Source organism: Puma concolor, chromosome D1 (genome assembly GCF_028749965.1).
Source record: "Puma concolor isolate L17-30 chromosome D1, mPumCon1.1.hap2, whole genome shotgun sequence".
NCBI lineage: Eukaryota > Metazoa > Chordata > Mammalia > Carnivora > Felidae > Puma > Puma concolor.
The window spans coordinates 85868649-85892547 of NC_141676.1; positions in this window are offsets into that span (position 1 = coordinate 85868649).

A 23899-nucleotide genomic window follows, 5' to 3' on the forward strand; every position below is an offset into this window, starting at 1 on the left:
AAGGGTTAGTATCCAAAATCTATAAAGAACTTGTCAAACTCAACCCCCCAAAAACAAATAATCCAGTGAATAAATGGGCAAAATACTTGAAAAGACACTTCTCCAAATAAGACATCATCTATATGGTTAACATACACATGAAAAAATGCTCAACGTCACTGATCATCAGGGAAATGCAAATTAAAACCACAATGAGATACCACCTCACACTAGTCAGAATCACTAAAATAAACAACTCAGGCAACAACAGATATTGCCAAAGATGCAGAGAAAGAGGATTTATTTTGCACTGCTGGTGGGAATGCAAACTAGTGCAGCTAGTCTAGAAAACAGTATGGAAGTTCCTGAAAAAATTAAAAATAGAACTACCCTAAGACCCAGCAGTTGCATTACTATAGTTGTGCTGTTTCAAAGGGGCATATGCACCCCAATGTTTATAGCAGTGCTATCACCAATAGTCAAAGTATGGAAAAAGCCTAAATTCCACTGATGGATGAATGGATAAAGAAGTGGCATATATATACAATGGAATATTACCTGGCAATCAGAAAGAATGAAATGTTTCCATTTGCAACTACATGGATGGAACTAGAGGGTATTATGCTAAGCAAAATTAGCCAGTCAGAGAATGACAAATATATAACTTCACTCATATGAAGAATTTAAGATATAAAACAGATGAACATAAGGGAAGGGAAGCAAAAATAATATACAAACAAGGAGTGGAACAAAACATAAGAGACTCTTAAATACAGAGAGCAAAATGAGGGTTGCTAGAGGGATTGTGGGTGGGTGGATGGACTAAATGGTAAGGAGTATTAGGGAGGACACTTGTTGGGATGAGCATTGGGTGTTGTACATAGGGAATGAATCACTGGAATCTACTCCTGAAATCATTATAGCACTAACTAACTTGGATGCAAATTAAAAAATAAGTAAATTGAAAAAAAGAAAATACTCTGCAAGATAGTATAATGATGGACACATGTAATTATACATTTGTCCAAACTCACAGAATGTACAACACCAAGTGTGAACCCTAATGTAAGCTATAGACTTTGGGTGATGATGATGTGTCAGTGTAGGCTCATCATTTGCAACACATGTACCACATTGCTGGCGGATGTTGATAGTGGAAGAGGGCAGGGGTGTATAGGAAATCTCTGTACTTTCCTCTCAATTTTGCTGTGAACCTGAAATTGTTTTTTAAAAAAGTAATATCTTTGAAAAAAAATAGTATGAAGTGAGGAAGTATGGTACTGAGAGGCTCTTGGTTTTTAAATCTCTTCTTGATGAATACTTTTGGAATTACTTATCGGATCTCTCTCTCTCTCTCTCTCTCTCTCTCTCTCTCTCTCTCTCTTTCTCTCTCCCTCATTGTTAAGTGTTTTTACACAGTGGCCCAGCACACTAATCTAGGCCAATGATTTGGTCTCCACAAGTTGATTTTTATTTTAACATTTTAAAAACTTAATCTTTGATATTTGTGTCAATTTTCCATTGATTTGACTAATTCTCAGAAACAACAACTTAAAAAATGTCCCCCATAACAAATATGAATTCTTATAATCTGCCTCTTTCTTATTGTTAGAAATTTGACAAATTTAGTAACTTGGGAAAATAATAATATTCTTTTTGAGGTTTTGATTAAAAGACAAGGATTTTTGTACGGGATGTTCCCAACTGAAGTAATAGTTACTTCATTACATGAACTTACTTTCCCAAGATGAGAAAATCTCGTTGATACAAAATACAATAGAGTATTTTCTGTGACATACAAACTGGTGTCTAAGAGACTAACACTTGCATTTTCAACTGAAAGTAACACTTGTCTATCTGTTGAATAAGTGCTGTATGAAGGAAATTCATGCACTTGCCATGGTGTGGGGAGAGAAGTTAGGGACATAAAAATACTTAAAAGGAGGGGTGCCTGGTGGCTCAGTTGGTTACGTGACTGACTTCGTCTCAGGTCATGATCTCACAGATCATGAGTTTGAGCCCCACGTCAGGCTCTGTGCTGACAGAGACTTGAGCCTACTTCATATTCTGTGTCTCCCCTGTCTCTACCCCTCCCCTGCTCACACTCTGTGTCTCTCTCTCAATAATAAATAAACATTAAAAAAATGTTTAATGCTTAAAAGGTGGCTCTTGGCATGAAAGAACTTTCCACTTGCCATCCCTAAGGATTAGCTCCTTGGGTTGGGAACATAACCCTTGGGTCCTTGGTGCCACATGCTGCTCCCAGTGAGCATGGCTGGCCAAGATTCGCACAGAGCCACTTTTGTAGTAGACGTATTCTGGAAGTTTGCAGGAGACAAGTCCACAGGGCCCAGTGGAAAAGCTTCCTAAATTTGAGACATCCTGTGCCCTCACCAGCCCTCTGCCACCTATCCTTGGTGCCTGACCTTTCTGAATGGGAGCTAACAACCCAGCCAGAGCTACCTCAAGCCCCTGCAGGCTCTCAGAACCTCTTTCTTTGCCTTGAAACAAGCATTCTGTTTCCTCAAATGTTAACATGTCAACCTCAGAGAGAATTGAGTCCTTTCCCCCATAAAAATGGATGCAAGTTATTTTAAGGTCCTGTAGCTTATCTATGGGACAAATCAGATCTACCCATGGCCGGGTCTTTTCCAGGCCACCAATTCTTTAGTGGGTCACTTAGTACTGCATATACACCTGATGTCATCTCCATTTGTGTGGAGAGCTCCAGGTATCAGTTTCCACACATTCCTGGGCATGCGGGATCTAACTAAAGTGACTTCCAAACTCACCAGAAGATAGCTGCTCTTTTCTTCCACACATGCACACCTGAAGGTGTGTCCACTGAAGCATGGGAGCATGCAGTGTTCTTTGGTCTGGTGACTACTTTTATTTTCCAGTCCATTTCCCTTAGAGTAGCCACTGTTCTTAACATTGATGGTGAATTCTCAGAAGATAGCACGACGTGATGTAGAACTGCCTTTGGCAACTTGTTTGCTTTTTTTTTTTTTTATTGAGAGAGAGTAGGAGAGAGAGTGTGCGTGAGCACATGCCTAAGTTGGGGGGGGGGGGGAGAAAAAGAGGGAAAGGCAGAACCTAAGCAGGCTCCATGCTCAGGGTGGAGACTGACATGGGGCTTAAACTCACAAACTGTGAGATCATGACCCGAGCTGAAATCAAGTCTATTTCTTAACCAGATGAGCCATTCAAGTGCCCCTCCACAAAGCTTTTAACGAAAACTGTAACCCTCTTTCCTATTTCTCTCCACAATTCGACAGAGTCATTTTCAAAAATTTCACCTATGCCCTCTAGTTATTATCCCAATTTCTAAATAACATGCTTAAATTCCTATGTATTGATTTTTAATTTTGAATCATTTTATTATTTCTTGATATAAAAAATTAGTATTTATGGCTCCTGCACTCCTGCTACTCTTTTCTTCTAACTCTAATCTTTCTTTCTACCTATCCTCCCAGTACAGTTATACCATGATTTTGGTTAAATCAATATTATTATTTGGTTAAATATTTAATACTTGTATTTTATTAATTTAGTGTGCATATTTTCTTTTTGAAAATATTGACTCTTCTCCCAGTTGACAATTGAGACACCAAATAAGTCAAAATTGATAAATATTTATCTATATGCCAGATTTTATAATAATATATTTTCATCCCACAAATGTAGTCATAATGCTGATATAAAATAATATTATATAAAACATAATTAGTAATACTAATGCAAATGCTAATATAATAATTAGTGTTATCAGTATTATTATTAATAGTAATATAAAAATGAATTCTAAGAGAGAGATGTTGCAAACTGAAAACACTAGAATATCTAGTTTGAATTGACTTTCTGTTCTGGGACAGTAGGGACAGTATAAAAGTTTGGTATAGCCTTTGAGGAAGACACCTAGACTCAAAATGGATCATTGACTTAAATGTTAAACATAAAACTATAAAACTTTTAGCAAAAAGCATACAAGAAAATTTTCACGATGTGGGGCTAGGCAAAAAGTTCTTAGACTTAACACCAAAAGCATAATCCATAAAAGGAAAAATAGATAAATTGGTCTTCATCAAAATGACAAGCCTTTGCTCTGTGAAATATATTTAATTCTAATATAGTTAACCTACACTGTTATATTTGTTTCAGGTGTACAATACAGTGATTCAACAATTCGATACATCACTCAGTGTTCATCACAACAACTGCACTCCTCAATCCATATTACCTATTTCATCAATCCCCTTACCCCCAATAACTGTTAGTTTTTTTCTCTATAATTAAGAGTCTGTTTTTAAAGATCCTGTTAAGCTGAGGGAAGAATAAACTACAGACTAGGAGAAAGAATTTGTAAACCACATTTCCAATGAGCTTCTAGTGTCTGGAATATATAGTGAATTCTCAAACTCAAAATAAGAAGCAATGCAATTAGATAAGAGACATTTAACAAAGATATATATGGCAAAATTGCACATGAAAAAATGTTCAACATCATAGTTATTAGGAAGTGAAAATTAAAACTACAATGAAATATTATGCAGTTATAAAAATAACTAAAATTAAAAAAAATAAAAACAACAGCAAATGCTTGTGAGGATATGGAGAAGTTGGATTACCCGTACATTGCTTGTGGGATTGCCATGGAAAATAGTTTGGCAGTTTCTTTAAAACTAAAAATGGGCTTACCACAGGACCCAGCAATTTACCCCAGACTTATGAAATAAAGACTTATGTTCACACAAATACCTGTACATGAAATTTTTTTCCATAATATTCATCCACAGTTGAAAAATACCTAGATGTCTTTAATGAGTGAGTGATTAAGGAGACTGTGGTATACCCACACCATGAAATACTGCTCAGTAGAAAAAGGAACAAACTATTGATATACCTAATAACCTAGATGAATCTCCAGAATACTATGCTGAGTAAAAAAAGGCCAACCCCAAAAGATTGCATAAATGGAGAAGAGGTAGGAGGGGTGTGTGTGGCTATAAAAGTACAATAGGAGGGATCTTTTTGGTGATGGAAATGCTTTGTATCTTGACTGTCTCAATGTCAACATACTGGTTGTGATGTTGTGCTATAGTTTTGCAAGATGTTACCATTAGAAAAATTAGGCAAAGGGTATAAGGATGACTCTATTGTTTCTTAAAATTGCATGTGAATCTATAATTATTTCATAATATAAAGTTTAATTAAAAATATTAACAGGGATAGAAAGAGTTAGTATGAAATGATAAAAGAAATAACCCATTAAGAAAGTAATATAAATTCTAATATAAGTAAAGCAAAAATAAAATTTTAACTAGAAATTGATATATCCACAATAATAATAAGGCTTTTTAATACATTTCCACCTTAAGCTTATAGATTCAGTACAGTAAAATTAAGTAAGAATATAGATTTAAACAACACAATTACACAAGCTTGACCTGGTAGACATATATAGAGCCCATAACCTATCAAATAGATACTGAAAGGGGCGCCTGGGTAGCTCAGTCTGTTGGGCATCTGACTCTTGATTTCAGCTCAGGTCATGATCCCAGGGCCATGGGATTGAGCCCTGAGTCAGGCTCCAAGATGAGCATGGAGTTTGCTCAGGATTCTCTCTCTCTCTCCTTCTACCCATCTCCCTCACTCATGCATGCTCTCTCTCTCTCTCTCAAAAAAAGATAGAGAGACCGAAAATATGTTTGAAATATTTATAAAAATTTATCATGTTTGGCAAAAGTTTATTTATTTATTTATTGTTATTTTGAGAGAGAGAGCACGTGTATGTGCACAAGGGAAGGAGGGCCAGAGAGAGAGGGAGAGAGAATCCCAAGCAGGCTCCGTGCTGAGTGCAGAGCCTAATGTGGGGCTTGATCTCACAACCCCAAGATCATGACCTGAGCCAATATCAAGGGTCTGACACTTCACTGACTGAGCCACTTAGGTGCCCCTGGCAAATTTTATTTTTTAAAAATCTTATAGAGAATCTTTACCAGTCAATAAAATATAAAATCCAATGGAAAATTAGTTATAGTCACATTGAGGGAATAAACAAAATATGAGACACAAATATTCAATACATTTATAAAATTTTGTTCAATCTCACTAAAATTTAAAATAAATTCAGTTCAGGGAGGCCTGAGTGGCTCAGTCAATTAAGTGTTTAAGCCTGATTTTGGCTCAGGTCATGATCTCACAGTTCATGAGTTTGAGCCCTGTGTTGGGGTCCACACTGATAGTTCAGAGTCTGCTTGGGATTTTCTCTCTCTCCCTCTCTCTCTGCCCCTGCTTGATTTCTCTCTCTCTCTCTCTCTCTCTCTCTCTCTCTCTCTCTCTCTCTCTCTCTCTCTCTCTCTCTCCTCTCCTTCTCCCTCTCCCTCTCCCTCTCTCCCTCTCTGTCAAAATAAATAAATAAACTTTAAAACAAAATAATAAAATAAAATAAAAAATACTGTCATTCCAAAATATTCTAGATTCCAATATGGCAAATGGGCAGTTTTCTCTAGTTCAGAATTATCATTCTCTGCTGCTAGGTATGACACTTTTTAGAAAGCATCATGGCAATATATTAACAGTAGTCTAAACATGCTTATCAACTGCTTTGAGAGAAGATTTAGCAAATTTCAAAAGTCAGCATCATATAAGTTGCATTCATTGACTCTCTGATCATAGTGCAATAGTAGTAGAATTTTGGAGAAAACACACACACAGACACATACACATACTCATAAAAATAATGCATCAAGAAAATCATAATAGATTTTGAAAAATGTTTAGAGCTGAATGACAAAATCACATGACATTTGTATGATGAGTTTAAAAAACAGTGAGAAATGTAAAGCTTTTACAATTGCACCAAAATAATAAAATAACTAAGAATAAATTTAACCAAAGATGTTAAAGATTTGTAGACTGAAACCTATGGCAGTGATGAAAGAAATTGAAGAAGACAGAAATAAATGAAAAGATATCACATGTTCATGGATTGGAAGAATTAATATTGTTAAAATGTCCATACTAACCAAAGCAATGTACAGATTCAATAATGTATGGTGACAAAACGTGACTACATTAATCATGGTGAGCATTGAGTAATGTATAGAATTATTGAATCAATATGATATACACTTTACACTAATATAACATTATATGTTAATTATACTTTAATAAAAATAAAAATTACCATAAAAATTTCAATGGCATTTTTCACAGAATAAAACAAACAGTTCTAAAATTTGTATGGAACCATGAAAGACCCCAAATAGCCAAAGCAATCTTGAAAAAGAACAAAGCTGAGGCATAAGCCTCCATGACGTCAAAGCTACATAGTAATCAAAACAGTATGGCAGTGGCATGAAAACAGACACAGGGATTAGAGAAACACAAAATAAAGAGGCCAGAAATAAATGCATGCATATATGGTCAATTAATTTAAAACAAAGGAGCCAAGAATATGCAATGTGAAAGGATTTTTTCTTCAGTAAATGGTGATGGAAAAACTGGACAGATACATGCAAAAGATTGAAATTGGACCACTTTCATACATCATTTATAGTAACTAATTCAAATGGAATAAAGACTTGAATGTAAAATCTGAAACCGTAACCCCCCTAGAAGAAAACATAAGAAATAAACTCCTTGACATAATTCTTGGTGATGATTTTTGGGGTTTTACACCAAAAGCAAAAGCAACAAAAGCAAAAATAAACAAATGGGACTACATTCATCGAAAAAAAAAGTTTCTATATAGCAAATAACACCCTTAACAAAATGAAAAGGCAACCTAGAAAATATCTGCAAATCATATACTGGATAAAGGGCTAATATCAAAAATATATAAAGAACTCATATAACTCAATAGCTAAAAAACAAAAAACAAAACAAAACACATTTGAAAATGGGCAGAAGATCTCAATAGACATTCCTCCCCCCCCGCCAAAGAAAACATATAGTCAACAGGTACATGAAATCATGGTCAGCAGGACCAGTCATCAGCAAAATAAAAATCAAAACCACAGTAAGATATCACCTCACTTCTGTTAGAATGGCTATTATAAAAAAGACAAGAAATAAGTGTTGGCAAGGGTGTGGAGAAAAGGTAATGCTTGTATACTGTTGTTGTGAATGTAAGTTGATGTAGTCACTATTGAAAACAGTATGAAGTTTCCTCAAAAAAATTAAAAATAAAATTACTGTGTGATCCATCAATGCCACTTGTGGGTATTTATCCAAAGGAAATACAAGCACTAAGTCAACAAGATATCTGCCTCCCCATGTTTATTGCAGCATTATTTATAATAGCCAAGATATGGAAGCAACACAAGTGTCCATCCATGGATAAATAGATAAAGAAGATGTGGTGTGTATACACAGGAATATTACTCAGCCATTAAAAAGAAAGAAATGTTGCCATTTGTGACAACGTGGATGGCCTCTGAGAACATTGTGATGAATGAAAGAATAACAAATACTGTATGATCTCACTTACATGTGAAATAAATTAAAAAATCATAGGTACAGAGAATAGACTGGCGGTTGACAGAAGCAGAGTAATGGGGTTGGAAGAAATGGGTGAATGGGGTCAAAATGTACACACTTCCAGTTATATAATAAATAAGTCAAGGGCACCTGAGTGTCTCAGTAAGTTAAGCATCCACTTCAGCTCAGGTCATAATCTCGCATTTCATGGGTTCGAGCCCCGCATTGGGCTCTATGCTGACAGCTTAGAGCCTGGAGCCTGCTTTAGCTTCTGTGTGTGTCTCTCTCTACCCTTCCCCAGATTGCACTCTGTCTCTCTCAAAAATAAATAAACGTTAAAATTTTTTTTAAATAAATAAGTCAAGAGGACATAATGGATAGCATGGCACCTACAGTTAATAATACCATATTGCATGTTTGAAAGTTGCTGAGTAGATCTTAAAAGTTCTCATCACAGGAAAAAATTTTGTTATTATGTATGGTTATAGATGCTAATTAGACATGTATCCAAATACCGAATCATTATGTTGTGTATCTAAAACTAATATAATGTATGTCAATCATGCCTCAATTAAAAAAAAATAAAGAGGTGAGGCTGGGGCTGAAAACATATTTCATATTTTCTCTTTCTTTCTTTCTTTCTTTCTTTCTTTCTTTCTTTCTTTCAAATAATTACAAATTTGTAAATATTTACAAATTATCATTGTAATAAGTCTAGTTATCATCTGTCACTATACAAATTTAATACAATGTTGTTGTCTATGTGCCCTTGCTGTACATTATTATTATTATATATATATATAACTTGCCCTTGCTGTACATTATTATTATTAATCATTTTATAACTTAATCATTTTATAACTGGAAGTTTATACCTCATAATCTTTTTCAACCCATTCCACCTACCCCAACCTCCTTTCCTCTAGCAACCATTAGTCTATCCTCTGTACCTATTAGTCTGGTTTTGTTTTGTTTGTTTTGTTTTGTAGATTCCACATATAAGTGAAATCATATGGTATTTATCTTTCTCGTTCTGACTTATTTCGCTTAGCATAATGTCCTCAAGGTCCATCCATGTTGTTGCATATGGCAAGATTTCATTCTTTCTTTTATGTCTGAGTAATATTCCATTATATGTATATATCACATCTTCTTTATGCATTCATCTATCAATGGACACATGGGTTTCTTCCATTCCATAGCTATTGCAACTATTGCTGCAATGTTTATTTTTGCTTTTTGATTTAGTGATTTTGTTTTTGTTTTTCAGAAAGATACCCAGGAATGGAACTGCTGGACTATATGGTAGTTCTATTTTTGTTTGAGGAATCTCCATACTCTTTTCCATAGTGGCTGCACCAATTTACATTCCTAGAAACAGTGCACAAGGCTCCCTTTTCTCCACATCCTTGCCAACACTTGTTCCTTTTTTCTCCCTCCCTCCCTCCTTCCCTTTTTCTTTCTTTCTTTCTTTCTTTCTTTCTTTCTTTCTTTCTTTCTTTCTTTCTTTCTTTCTTTTTCTTTCTTTTCTTTCTTTCTTTCTTTCTTTCTTTCTTTCTTTCTTTCTTTCTTTCTTTCTTTCTTTCTTCTTTCCTTCTTTCTTTTTATTTCTTTCTTTCTATACTAGCCATTGTGACAGGAGGGAGGTGATATTATTATGGTTTTGATTTGCATTTCCCTGACAATAAGTGATGTTGAGCAACTTTTCATGTACTCTTCATGTACCTCTTGGACATCTGTATGTCTTCTTTTGAAAAATATCTATGTGGAACTTTTTCCCATTTTTAAATTGAATCCTTTGGGGTGTTTTTTGTTTTTTTGTTTTGTTTTGTTTTTGTTTTTTGGGTTTTTTTTTTTTTTTTTGGTTTGGTTTGGTTTTGCTATTAGGTTGTATGAGTTCTTTATATATTTTGGATATTAAACCCTTATCAGATGTATGATTTGTAAATATTTTCTTCCAACCAGTAGGCTGCCTTTTCATTTTGTTGATAGTTTCCTTCACTGAGCAAAACCTTTTTACTCCCATTTGTTTGTTTTTGCTTTGTTGCTCTTACCAATGTAGTCAGTTCCAAAAAAAATACTAACATTGATATCAAGGAGATTACCACTTATATTTTAATCTAGGAATTTATGATTTCAGATCATACATTCTAGTCTTTAACCCATTTTGAGTCAGTTTTTTTTTAGATGGTATAAGAGAGTGGTTCAGCTTCACTCTTTTGCATGTACCTGTCCAATTTAACCAACACCATTTATTGAAGAGACTATGTTTTTCCCGTTGTATATTCTTGCTGCCTTTCGTTAGATTAATTGATCATATACGCATTTTTTTTTAATTTTTTTAACGTTTTTTATTTATTTTTGAGACAGAGAGAGACAGAGCATGAACGGGGAGGGGCAGAGAGAGAGGGAGACACAGAATCAGAAGCAGGCTCCAGGCTCTGAGCCATCAGCACAGAGCCTGACGCGGGGCTCGAACCCATGGACCGTGAGATCATGACCTGAGCTGAAGTTGGACGCTTAACCGACTGAGCCACCCATGCGCCCCTGTGCATGTTTTTTTTAAGTTTATTTATTTATTGTAATCTCTATACCCAACATAGGGCTCAAACTCACAACCCCAACATCAAAAGTTGCATATTTTTCCAGCTGAGCCAGCCAAGTGCCCCTGGATGGGTTTATTTCTGAGTTCTCTTTCTGTTCCACTGATAAGTGTGTTTGTTTTTGTGCCAATACCACATTGTTTTGATTACCATAGTATGGATTAAAATCATGGTGCATGATACCTCCAGCTTTTCCCCAAGATTGCATTGGCTATTCAGAGCCTTTTGTGGTTCCACACAAATTTTAAGATTGTTCTTACTTCTGTGAGAAATGCCACAGATCTACAAATGCTACAGATTGCATTGAATTTGTAGATTGCTTTGTGTAGCATAGACATTTTACCAATACTAATTCTTCCAATTCATACCATAGGATGGCATATTTTTCTATTTATTTATGTCTTCCTCAGCTTCCTTTTATCAATGTCTTATAGTTTTCAGTGTACAGGTTTTTCAATGCTTCAGTTAAATATATTCCTGGGTACTTTATTCTTTTAGATGAAATTGTTTTCTTAGTCTCTCTTTTTGATAATTTGTTATTAGTGTATAGAAATGCAACAGATTTCTGTATGTTAATTTTGTGCCCTGCAACTTTACTTATTTCATGTATTAGTTCTAACAGTTTTTTTGTGGAGTCTTTAGGGTTTCCAACATATATAGTATCATGTCTGAAAATATGTCTTCCTTTCCAATTTAGATGACTTTTACTTATTTTTCTTGCCTTGTTGCTGTGGCTAGAATGTCCAATAATATGTTTAATAATAGTGGGAAGAGTGGGCATTTTTCTCTTATTCCTGATCTTTGAAGAAAAGCTTTTAGTTTTTCAATGTTGAGTATGATGTTAGCTGTGTGTTTGCTGTATATGGCCTTTATTGTGTTGAGGTATGTTCCCTCTACACCTACTTTGTTCAGAATTTTTATCATAAACAAGTGTTCAATTTTCCAGATGCTTTTTCTGCATCTATTGAGATTATCATGTGATTTTTATCCTTCATTTTGTTGATGTAGTGTATCATGTTGATTGATTTGAAGATATTGAATCATTCTTGCATCTCTAGATTGAACCCTACTTGATAATGGTAATAGGACCCTTTTAATGTATCATTGAATTAAATTTGTTAATATCTTCAAGATTTTTGCATATATTTTTGCATATATTTCATCAGAGATATTGAAGACCACATGGTCTTCTGTTAAGTTTATCAAGATCCATATATGACTGAAAATATATGATATCTGTCTTTCTCTGACGCACTTATTTCACTTAGCATACTACCCTCCAATTCCATCCACATCGCTGCAAATGGCAGGATTTCATTCTTCCTCATTGCCAAGTAGTATTCCATTGTATATATAAACCACATCTTCTTTACCCATTCATCAGTTGGTGGACATTTAGGCCTTTTCCACAATTTGGCTATTGTTGAAAGTGCTGCTATAAACATTGGGGTACAAGTGCCCCTATGCATCAGCACTCCTATATCCCGTGGGAAAATTCCTAGCAGTGTTATTGCTGGGTCATAGGGTAGATCTAGTTTTTAATTTTTTAAGGAACCTCCACACTGTTTTCCAGAGCGGCTGCACCAGTTTGGATTCCCACCAACAGTGCAAGAGGGTTCCCGTTTCTCCACATTCTCGCCAACATCTATAGTCTCCTGATTTGTTCATTTTAGCCACTATGACTAGCATGGGGTGGTATCTGAGTGTGGTTTTGATTTGTATTTCCCTGATGAGGAGTGACATTGAGCATCTTTTCATGTGCCTGTTGGCCATCTGGATGTCTTCTTTAGAGAAGTGTCTATTCATGTTTCTGCCTATTTCTTCACTGGATTATTTGTTTATCAGCTGTGGAGTTTGGTGAGTTCTTTATAGATTTTGGATACTAGCCCTTTGTCTGATATGTCATTTGCAAATATCTTTTCCCATTCCGTTGGTTGCCTTTTAGTTTTGTTGATTGTTTCCTTTGCAATGCAGAAGTTTTTATCTTCATGAGGTCCCAATAGTTCATTTTTGCTTTTAATTCCCTTGCCTCTGGGGATGTGTCAAGTAAGAAATTGCTGTGGCTGAGGTCAGAGAGGTTTTCCTGCTTTCTCCTCTACAGTTTTGATGGTTTCCTGTCTCACATTCAGGTCCTTTATCCATTTGAGTTTGCTTTTATGAATGGTGTAAGAAAGTGGTCTAGTTTCATTCTTCTGCATGTTGCTGTCCAGTTCTCCCAGCACCATTTGTTAGAGAGACTGTCTTTTTTCCAGTGCATATTCTTTCCTGCTTTGTCAAAGATTAGTTGGCCATACGTTTGTGGGTCTAGTTCTGGGGTTTCAATTCTATTCCATTGGTCTATGTGTCTGTTTTTGTGCCAATACCATGCTGTCTTGATGATTATAGCTTTGTAGTAGAGGCTGAAGTCTGGCATTGTGATGCCTCCTGCTTTGGTCTTCTTCAAAATTACTTTGGCTATTCGGGGCCTTTTGTGGTTCCATACGAATTTTAGGATGGCTTGTTCTAGCTTTGAGAAGAATGCTGGTGTAATTTTGATTGGGATTGCATTGAATGTGTAGATAGCTTTGGGTAGTATTGACATTTTGACAATATTTATTCTTCCAATCCATGAGCATGGAATGTTTTTCCATTTCTTTATGTCTTCTTCAATTTCCTTCATAAGCTTTCTATAGTTTTCAACATACAGATCTTTTACATCTTTGGTTAGGTTTATTCCTAAGTATTTTATTTTTCTTGATGCAATTTTAAATGGGATCAATCTCTTGATTCCTCTTTATGTTAATTCATTATTGGTGTGTAGAAATTCAACTGATTTCTGTGCATGATTTTCTATCCTGTGACTTTGCTGAATTCATGTATCAGATCCAGCAGACTTTTGGTAAAGTCTTACAGGTTTTCCACGTAGAGTATCATGTTGTCTGTGAAAAGTGAAAGTTTGACTTCTTCTTTGCCACTTTTGATGCCTTTTATTTCATTTTGTTGTCTGATTGCTGATGCTAGAACTTCCAACACTAAGTTAAACAACAGAGGTGAGAGTGGACATTTCTGTCGTGTTCCTGATCTCGGGGAATGCTCTCGGTTTTTCCACATTGAGGATGATATTTGCTGTGGGCTTTTCATATATGGCTTTTATGATGTTTAGGTATGTTCCTTCCATCCTGACTTTCTTGAGGGTTTTTATTAAGAAAGTGTGTTCTATTTTGTCAAACACTTTTTCTGCATCTATTGACATGATCATATGGTTCTTATTTTTTTCTTTTATTAATGTGTAGTATCCCATTGACTGATTTGCAAATATTGAACCAGTCCTGCAGTCAAGGAATGAATCCCATTTGATCATAGTGAATAATTCTTTTTATATGCTTTTGAATTTGATTTGCTAGTATCTAGTTGAGAATTTTTGCATCCATATTCATCAGGAATATTGGCCTGTAGTTCTCTTTTTTTGATGGGTCTCTGTCTGATTTGGGAATCAAGGTAATGCTGGCTTCCTAGAATGAATCTGAAAGTTTTCCTTCCATTTCTATTTTTTTTGGAACAGCTTGAGAAGGATAGGTATTGTCTCTGTTTTAAATGTCTGGAAGTATTCCCCAGGGACACCATCTGGTCCTGGACTCTCATTTGTTGGGAGATTTTTGATAACTGATTCAATTTCTTCACTAGTTATGTGTTCTGTTAAACTTTTCTATTTCTTCTTATTTGAGTTTCAGTAGTATGTGGGTGTTTAGGAATTTGTCCATTTCTTCCACGTTGTCCAGTTTGTTGGCATATAATTTTTCATATTATTCCCTGATAATTTCTTGTATTTCTGAGGGGTTCGTTGTAATAAATCCATTTTCATTCGTGATTTTATCTATTTGGGTTCTCTCTCTTTTCTTTTTGAGAAGCCTAGCTAGAGGTTTATCAATTTTGTTTATTTTTTCAAAAAAACCAACTCCTAGTTTCATCGATCTGTTGTACTGTAGGGCTTTTGGGTTTTTTTTGGGGGGGGGTTCTATATTTTTTATTTCTGCTCCGATCTTTATTACTTCTCTTTTTCTGCTGGGTTTGGGGTATCTTTGCTGTTATGCTTCCAGTTCTTTTAGGTATGCTTTTAGATTTTGTATTTGGAATTTTTCTTATTTCTTGATATAGGCCTGGATTGCAATGTATTTTCCTTTTAGGACTGCCTTTGCTGCATCCCAAAGGTTTTGGATTGTTGTGTTTTCATTTTCATTTGTTTCCATATATTTTTAAATTTCTTCTCTAATTGCCTGGTTGATCCATTCGTTCTTTAGTCAGATGTTCTTTAACCTCCATGCATTTGGAGGTTTTCCAGACTTTTTCCTGTGGTTGATTTCAACTTTCATAGCATTTTGATCTGAAAGTGTGGATGGTATTATCTCAATTCTTTTATAGTTATTGACAGCTGTTTTATGACCCAGTATGTGATCTATCTTGGAGAATGTTCCATGTGCATTTGAGAAGAAATTATATTCTGCTGCTTTAGGATGCAGAATTCTAAATATATCTGTCAAGTCCATCTGGTCCAGTGTATCATTCAGGACCAGTATTTCTTTACGGATTTTCTGTCTAGATGATCTGTCTATTGTTGTAAGTGGAGTATTAAAGTCCCCTGCAATTACCACATTCTTACCAATAAGATTGCTTATGTTTGTGATTGTTTTATATATTTGGGTGTTTAAATTGGGGGCATAAACATTTATAATTGTTAGCTCTTCTTGATGGACAGACCCCATAATTATAGTTTAAAATATAGCTTGTCTGATATAAGTATGGCTATTCCAGCTTTCTTTCGACTTCCATTTGCATTATAGATGGCTCTCTATCCCTTCACTTTCAATCTGAAGGTGTCCTCAGGTCCAAAATGGGTCTCTTGTATACAGCATATAGATGGATCTTGTTTTTTTTTTTTTTTTATCCATTCTGATACCCTATTGTGGTAGGGTCCCCTCCCTAAGGAAAGAAAAAAAAAATGCTCAAAGCAACCTGACTATATGCATACGTGACAACGTCTCTCATGACCTTGTAACATGAGACCACTTTATCAGACTACATGTTTGTCTGTTACCATATATGGGAGACAGGAAGTACAAAGTATATATTTAAAAAAACTATGCTACGTGCTGTTTGGGGCTCAGTCCTTTGGGTACAAAGGACTGAACGGTGCCAGCAAAAATGAAGTGGCTCCCTAGAAAGAAAAGCTTTCGTGTCATAACTCTGTGTGCAAGAATCCTGTTACACTGTGTCTTTGATTGGACCATTTAGTCTATTTACATTCAGCATTATTACTGAAAGATATGGATTTAGTGTCATTGTGTTATTTGTAGGTTTCATGCTTGTGGTGATGTCTCTGCAACATTAGTAGTCTTTGCAACATTCCACTCACAGAGTCCCCCCTTAGGATTTCTTGTAGGGCTGGTTTAGTGGTGATGAATTCCTTCAGTTTTTGTTTGGGAAAAGCTTTCTCTCTCCTAGTATTCTGAATGACAGGCCTTCTGGATAAAAGATTATTGGCTGCATATTTTTCCTGTTCAGTACATTGAGTATTTCCTGCCACTCCCTTCTGGCCTGCCAAGTTTCAGTGGATAGGTCTGCTACTACCCTCATGTGTCTACCCTTGTAGGTTAAGGCCTGTTTGTCCCTAGCTTCTTTCAGAATTCTCTCTGTATCTTTGCATTTTTCCAGTTTTACTATGATATGTCATGGAGAAGGTCGATTCCTGTTACATCTGAAGGGAGTTCTCGGTGCCTCCTGGATTTCAATGTCTATTTCCTTCCCCAGATCTATGATTTGTTAAGTAAACTTCTGCCCCTTTCTCTCTCTTCTTCTGGAACTCCTATGAGATGGATATTACTATGTTTCATTGAATCACTTAGTTCTCTAATTCTGCCCTCAGTGGTCTAGATTTTTTTTATTTCTCTTTTTCTCACCTTCATCTCTTTCCATAATTTTATCTTCTATTTTACTTATTCTCCCTCTGCCTCTTGAATCTTCATTGTCACTGCATCTAGTTTATTTTGCACCCCATTTAAAGCATTTCTTAATTTGTCATTACCATTTTTTAGTTCCTTGATCTCTGCAACAAGAGATTGTCTGCTGTCTTCTATGCCTTTTTCAAGCCCAGTGATTAATCTTATGCCTATTATTCAAAATTCTTGACTATATATATTGTTTGTATCTGTTTTGAGCAATTCTTTAGCTGTCACTTCTTCCTAGAATTTCTTTTGAGGAAAATTCTTCTGTTCCATCATTTTGGCTGTTTTTTTTTTTTTTTTTTTTTTTGGTCCCTTATGTGTTTTAAAAGCTTATTATGTGTCCTTTACCTGTGAGCACTAGTATATTAAAGAGAGGTCATACACTGACCAGGGCCTGGCTCTTCAGGTGTTTTTTTGGAGTGTGTTATATGCTCTCTGTTGTTGTGACTCTGGTTGCTTTATCTCCCTACCCTTAGTGATGTTTTGGACCCTCCAACAGGTGTGCTTTGATTTGCTCATTGAAGTAACCCTGGGAAAAAAAAATTAAGGGGTGGTGGTGGTGGTGGTGGAAGAGCCTTATCCCATAAAAAGAGAGAAATGACATGGGTGGGGAAAAAGAAAAGAAAATTTATCAGGCAGGGAAACTATTAGCTTAATCCAGAGAGAGAGGAAAATAAAGGAGGAGATATAGAAAAGAGAATAGATTAAATATGTCTGCTTAAACAAACCAACAACCAGAATAACCAGACTAGAGAAGGGAAGAAAAAGAACGCGAAAAGAAGTAAGAAATGTATATATTTGTCCAAGAATTAAATCAGAAAGTGAAAAACTGCTGGGTGCCTTGGAACTGGTGGCAGAGCTGGTCTGGAGGAGGGGCTGTCTGGTTGGTCAGCATCAATCTCTCTCTGGTAGATTCACAGTTACCAGGTGCTGAGGGGCCTGGTTTGGTGTAGGCCAATCCCAACCTCCATTGTGGGCCTGCTGTCCACTCCCTGAAGCCTCACCTTGTTCGTGATGGGGAGAAAAATGGCGACACCCCAGTCTCTCCTCCTTGGACCGGGTGTCCCAAATCACTCTGTTCAGTACATTCTCACATTGCTGTGAGGGTGTGAAAGGGCCATTTTTGTTTGGTTTTTTTTTTTATCCAAAGTCTCCCACATCTCCCTGGGGCCTGTCTGGAATTTAAACCCCAATGTCTTAAAGGATCCCGCTCTGTATGCCCCAGTTCTGGGGAAGTGCTACTCTGCCCCACTGATGAAGGGCCTCTTCACAGTGCCCCAGAGGCATGAACAAGGCAGTTTGTCCTGCTCCGCCAACTCTGGAGTCTCCCTGGTGCTCACTTGGATTGAAGCCTCAAAGTCTTAGAGGATCCCACTACTGTGCACCCCAGTTCTGGGGAAGTGCCGCTCCACCCTGCCCATAAAGGGTCTCTGGCTGGTTGGCACAGGCAGGGTCCTTTGTCCCTTGAACGGCTATATACCTTTTTCCCACAGTACTGAAGGAAGGGGATTGCTTTCTCCCACTGAGGACTAGCCTCTGAACTAGTTACTGAGCCCAGGGCTGGCTCCCCACCTCACCAGGTGCACGAACAGGGCAGCTGTCTCCAGTCTGGAGAAAACCCTGCAGTTAGAAATTGGGTTTTCCTGTTTTTTTCCGATCTCGGCCTGTGATTATTCTCTTGTCCAAATACAGTCCTACACTTTCACAGCTTCTTTCTCTTTTGTCTCTCTGCAGAAGGGGATCCTTCCCCTCCATGCCTATGTCACCCATTTTATCTCTCCCACTTCACAATCATGCACCTATGACCTACCAGGTTTTCCTCGTGGTCCCCTGAAGACATCTCTGTCACTCTGCAGCTCAGACTTTTAGAATTCCAAGACTTCTGGCCTCAATACTGCTGTGTTTGAGGGATGAGGGAACTTTGGGTCCCCCTACTTCTCATGTTGGATTCATCTGGATGCCTTCTATTTCTTTTTGTTGTTTAATTGCTGAGGCTAGGACTTCTAGTACTGTGTTAAATAACAGTGGTGAGAGTGGACATCCCTGTCTTGTTCTTGCCTGTAGGGGAAAAGCTCTCAGTTTTTGTCATCATTGAGGATGATATTAGCTGTGAGTCTTTTATATATAGCCATTATTATGTTGAGGTATGTTTCCTCTATCCCTACTTTTTTGAAGGTTTTTATCAGAATGGATGTTGTACTTTGTCAAATGCTTTTTCTGCATCTATTGAGAGGATCATATGGTTCTTATTCTTTCTTTTATTAATGTGTGGTGTATCATGTTGATTGATTTGTCAATATTAAACCACCTTGCATCCCGGGAATAAATCCCACTTGATTCTGGTGAATTATTCTTTTAACGTACTCTTGGATTTGATGTGCTAGTATTTTACTGAGAAATCCTAATTTCTAATACTAATTTCTCACCTAATTGGATGACTTTAGGTAAGTCTCTTAACATCCTTGGGATTTTTTTCCCCTAGTAATTAAATGTATTTCTGTTGTTCTAATATATTTTTGGTTGCCTCGTATATGCATGAACTTTTCAGGACAATGGGAAGGACACATGGATAAAACATAGATGGATCTCCTGAGTCTGGCAGGTTGAAACACTACATTACGTTGTGATGTATAGAACGATAGAAATATATCCAAAGTAAAAAGTCTGTTTTGTCATTTGCTCTGGACTGAATGTTTGCTTCACCCTAAAACTCATATGTTAAAGCCCTGATCCCCAGTGTAATGGTATGTCTACTATACAGTTTGTGATCAAGTCTTTTGTAAGTGGAGCCTTTGGGAGGTTATTAGGTCATGAGGCTGGAGACATGATGAATGAGAGCAGCACCCTTATAAAAAGAGACATGAGAGAGATGATCTCTGTCTCCACCATTTGAAGTCAAAGCAAGAAGGTAGCCATCTGCAAAACAGGAATTGGGTCCTCACCAGATACTGAATCAGCAGCAAGTTGATCTTGGATTTCCCAGGCTCCAGAACTATGAGAAATAAATGTTTGTTTTTAAACCACTCAACCTATGGTATTTGTTAGAGCTGATCAAGGTGACTAGGGCAGTCATTCATACAATAACCTTTTAGTAAACTAGTTCAGTCCATGGCATTGCTTTAGTCTGTTCTCCCACCAATCGTGCAACAAATGCTGGTGTTGAATATAGCAAGTCTTTAGCACTTTCCTGATTGTAAATTCTGGTTGTAGCATCATATTAAATACACTGTTCAAGAAAATATCTAAGGGCTTATATATGCAGAAAATTCTTTATTTCATGAGTAAAGCAAGTGGGCAAAGCACCAACGAACTCGAAATAGTGGAAAATCTGTAGAAAGAGGGTAAAGACAACAGTTTTTTAAACCCTAGAAGACTGCAAATACACTCAGGAGAAATGACAGCTGATTGGAAGTTTTAGTGGAAGTCATAGTGTGCAGCACTATTGAAAAGAACTGGACAGTCTGACTCAGTGTGTGGGCAAGCAAGCTTCAGCATCTCCAGCCCAAATCTCTCTCATGAAGGCTACAACCATTTGCCCACCAGTCTATTCTACAGCTCACATGGAGGTCTCATAGTGAGCACCATATCAGACTGCAAAATATTTAGTTTATTATTCTTATCCCCAAACCTTCTTTTTTTTCTACTGTTTTCTCATTTCCTCAATTTTCCCATTTCTTCCAGCCTGGGAATCATCCCTACTCCTTCTTCAACAACACCCCACATCCAGTTTGTGACCAAGTCTTTTCAGTTTACCTTAATGGGTGCTTGTACATCTTCTCTGCTTCTGTGGCCACAGTGCAGGCCTCCCTCATTGCTCTCCTGCCAGTCACAACAATCAAACTTGTTGTCCAACTTTAATACATGTTTTCTACTTCTATCAAATAAGCTTTCTGAAAAGTAAATCTTTTAAGTTCCTCTCCCTGTTAAAATCCATCTGTGCTCTCTATTACCACAGAATAAAATCCAACTCCTTGGCATACAGGACCCTATATAATTTAATATTGCTTAGCAGGGGAATGGGGAAGGATAACACTAATCTTCTCAGAGCTGTGGGTCTTTAAGGGTCTTGATCTCCACCAAGGAATGCTATGAAAGTGCAGGGGGTTCCTGAACCTTGCTCTCAGGAGCCTGAATTGCAGGCACAGACCCCCTGGCTTGAAAATTAAAACCCAGTCCAAACCACCTGGCCCACCACTGCCCTGTTCACCCAGTCTTCCCACTTTCTTTGGGTCAAATCCTCTGTTGCCTGCGCCCTCACCTAAGCAAGTTCAGTGAACTGTACTGTAGGGTGTAGAGGCTGCCACCAATAGCAAGGGATGAGGAGGGCTAAGTCTGCAAAGAACAGGCTAGGTCTGGCAAGCAGGGTCTCTCATCAGCTAGTTGACCTATTTTTTTTATTTTGAAGTAGTTATAGATTCACAAGAAGTTGTAAAAAATGTGTAAGGAGGTCCCAGTCACACTTACCCCGCCCTCCCAACAGTAGCTTCTTGCATAGCATACAATATAAATACCAAGAGATTGACATCGGTGCAGTCCACAAGGCTTATTCAGATTTCACCAGTTATGTTCATACTCACTTGTATGTGTCTGTGTGTACAGTTGTATGCAATTGTATCACATCTGTGGCTTTGTGCAGTGTTGGGGAACCTGGTCAAAAAGACCTGACTGCCGATTGACTCTACAGCTAGACCTGGGCACTCAGAGGCTCTTAAGATTTAACAGGCCAGTGCAGAGATCCACCCGTCTTGCTGCTGCCCAAGACAAACCTCATATAGAAGTTCCTCTTGTTTATTAAAACTGCAACCTACCAACCTAGAGTGACCTGCCTCTTTCTCTGATAGATCTCTGCCCTCTGCAAAAGGCTGGTTTCAGATTACACCTTGGAAGCTTCCAAGAGGGTTGCAAATCAACTTATGGCCACCACCACAATCACCATAGAGAGCTGCTCCTTCACTACAAGCCCACCCCCGCCCCCAGCATACTACACTTTGTAGACCCTCTTTCTCTTCCCCTAATGGAACCCTTGGCAACTACTATCTTTCTTTTCACTTCTATAATGGCATTATTTCAAGAATGCTGTATGAATGGGATCACACAGTACACAACCTTCTGAGTTTGCCTTTCCACTCACAAAACTTCCCTAGAGCTACATCCAAGTTCTTGTGTATCTAGTTAGCTGACTTTTGATTGCTAGCAAATACTTCATAATATTTGCCAGCTGCTACAATGAGTATTACATTGGTGGTGATGGCTTTTTTTCCATTCCTTATCTGCTCAGTAAACGTCAGGCTCCTACTATATAGCTCCTACTATATGCAAGTAAAACACAAGAATAAAGAAATGAATCAGATATATTTCTGACAACTTGAAAGTCTGGTGGAAAAATCTTATGGCCCATTAAGCCCACAGACTAGTTTAAAGAAAAAGGGGAGACAGATGATACTTACAGATTTTCTGTATAAAGGCCAGAATAGTGTGAGTCACTAATCGGGAATTGTTGGAGTGGGGATGCAGGGACCTGTGCTGTTCCAGTGCATTTATCACTCCACCATGGCAGGCACTCCTCACCCTTCCACACTCACATGGAGAGCATTCATTCACATGGTGTTTGGCTGATTGTAATTCCCAGGGATAAGAGCTTGAGTGCCAAAGAAAAAATAAATTTTGGGTAGAAGAATATATATGGAAACGTTCACATAAAGCAAAGACGATGGATGATAGGAATTTACTGTGATGCTAAGGAAGCTTAAGCTCTGTGTCCCTTGTAAGATCCTGGGAGAAACCTTAGAAATCTGTTTATGTGCTTACATGTTTCTGTAAAGCTGGCAAAAGAGAAATGCAAACCTGCCATTTACCTACCTGGAAGAGAGACCAGAAATATCTGGTATTCAGTACTAACTGAATACTAGTCATGATTCTAACTTTTTAAAGGTTCTTGGAAAAGATGTGTCTTAAAACTTCAGCCTGCCACCTGTGTAAGTTTAAGCAAGACACTTAATCTCCTTACAGTTCACTATGCTCATCTATAAAATAAGGTTGATAGTCTCTACTAATATTTGAGATTGCTTAATGTACTCTTTATATGGATTTTTTCACTTGATTCACCAACTGTTCTACAAGGCAGGAGCCTTTATTATCTCTAATTTACACATAAGGAAACAGGGACAGAGGATTCAGTGTTTTGTCTTAAAGTCACATGGTTAGTGAGCAAAGCTGGCAATCAAACCAGGGGGCCTGAATTCAGAGCCCAGTCTCTTAACTGAATAGCAACACTGGTAGCTGCTGTTTTCAGCAGGGTTGTTACTCAAGTCAATTCAGATCAATTTAACACAAAAGGTATCTCAAGTACCTATTCATGCAGGGAGCCCCTTGTGAAAATCAAGAGAGATGTGAGACAATTGATAGGAAAGTGCTTTGGAGGAGATCTATGGAGGAGACCTAGTAGTTTTTTGTTTTTGTTTAGTTTTGTTTGACATTTAGTTTTCTTTTTTTCAAGTTTTTATTTAAATTCTAGTTAGTTAACATATGTGGTAAAGTTGATTTCAGGTGTAGAATTTAGTGACTCATCATTTACACATAAAACCCAGTTCTCATCACAGCAAGTGCCCTTCTTAATGCCCATCACCCATTTAGCCCCTCTCCCCCTACATCAACCCCCAGTTTGTTCTCTATAGTTAAGAGTCTCTTATGGTTTGCTTCCCTCTCTTTTTTCCCCCTTTCCACATGTTCATCTGTTTTGTTTCTTAAATTCCACACATGAATGAAATCATATGGTATTTGTCTTTCTCTGATTGACTTAGCATAATACACTATAGCTCCATCCATGGCATTGCAAATGGCAAGATTTCATTCTCT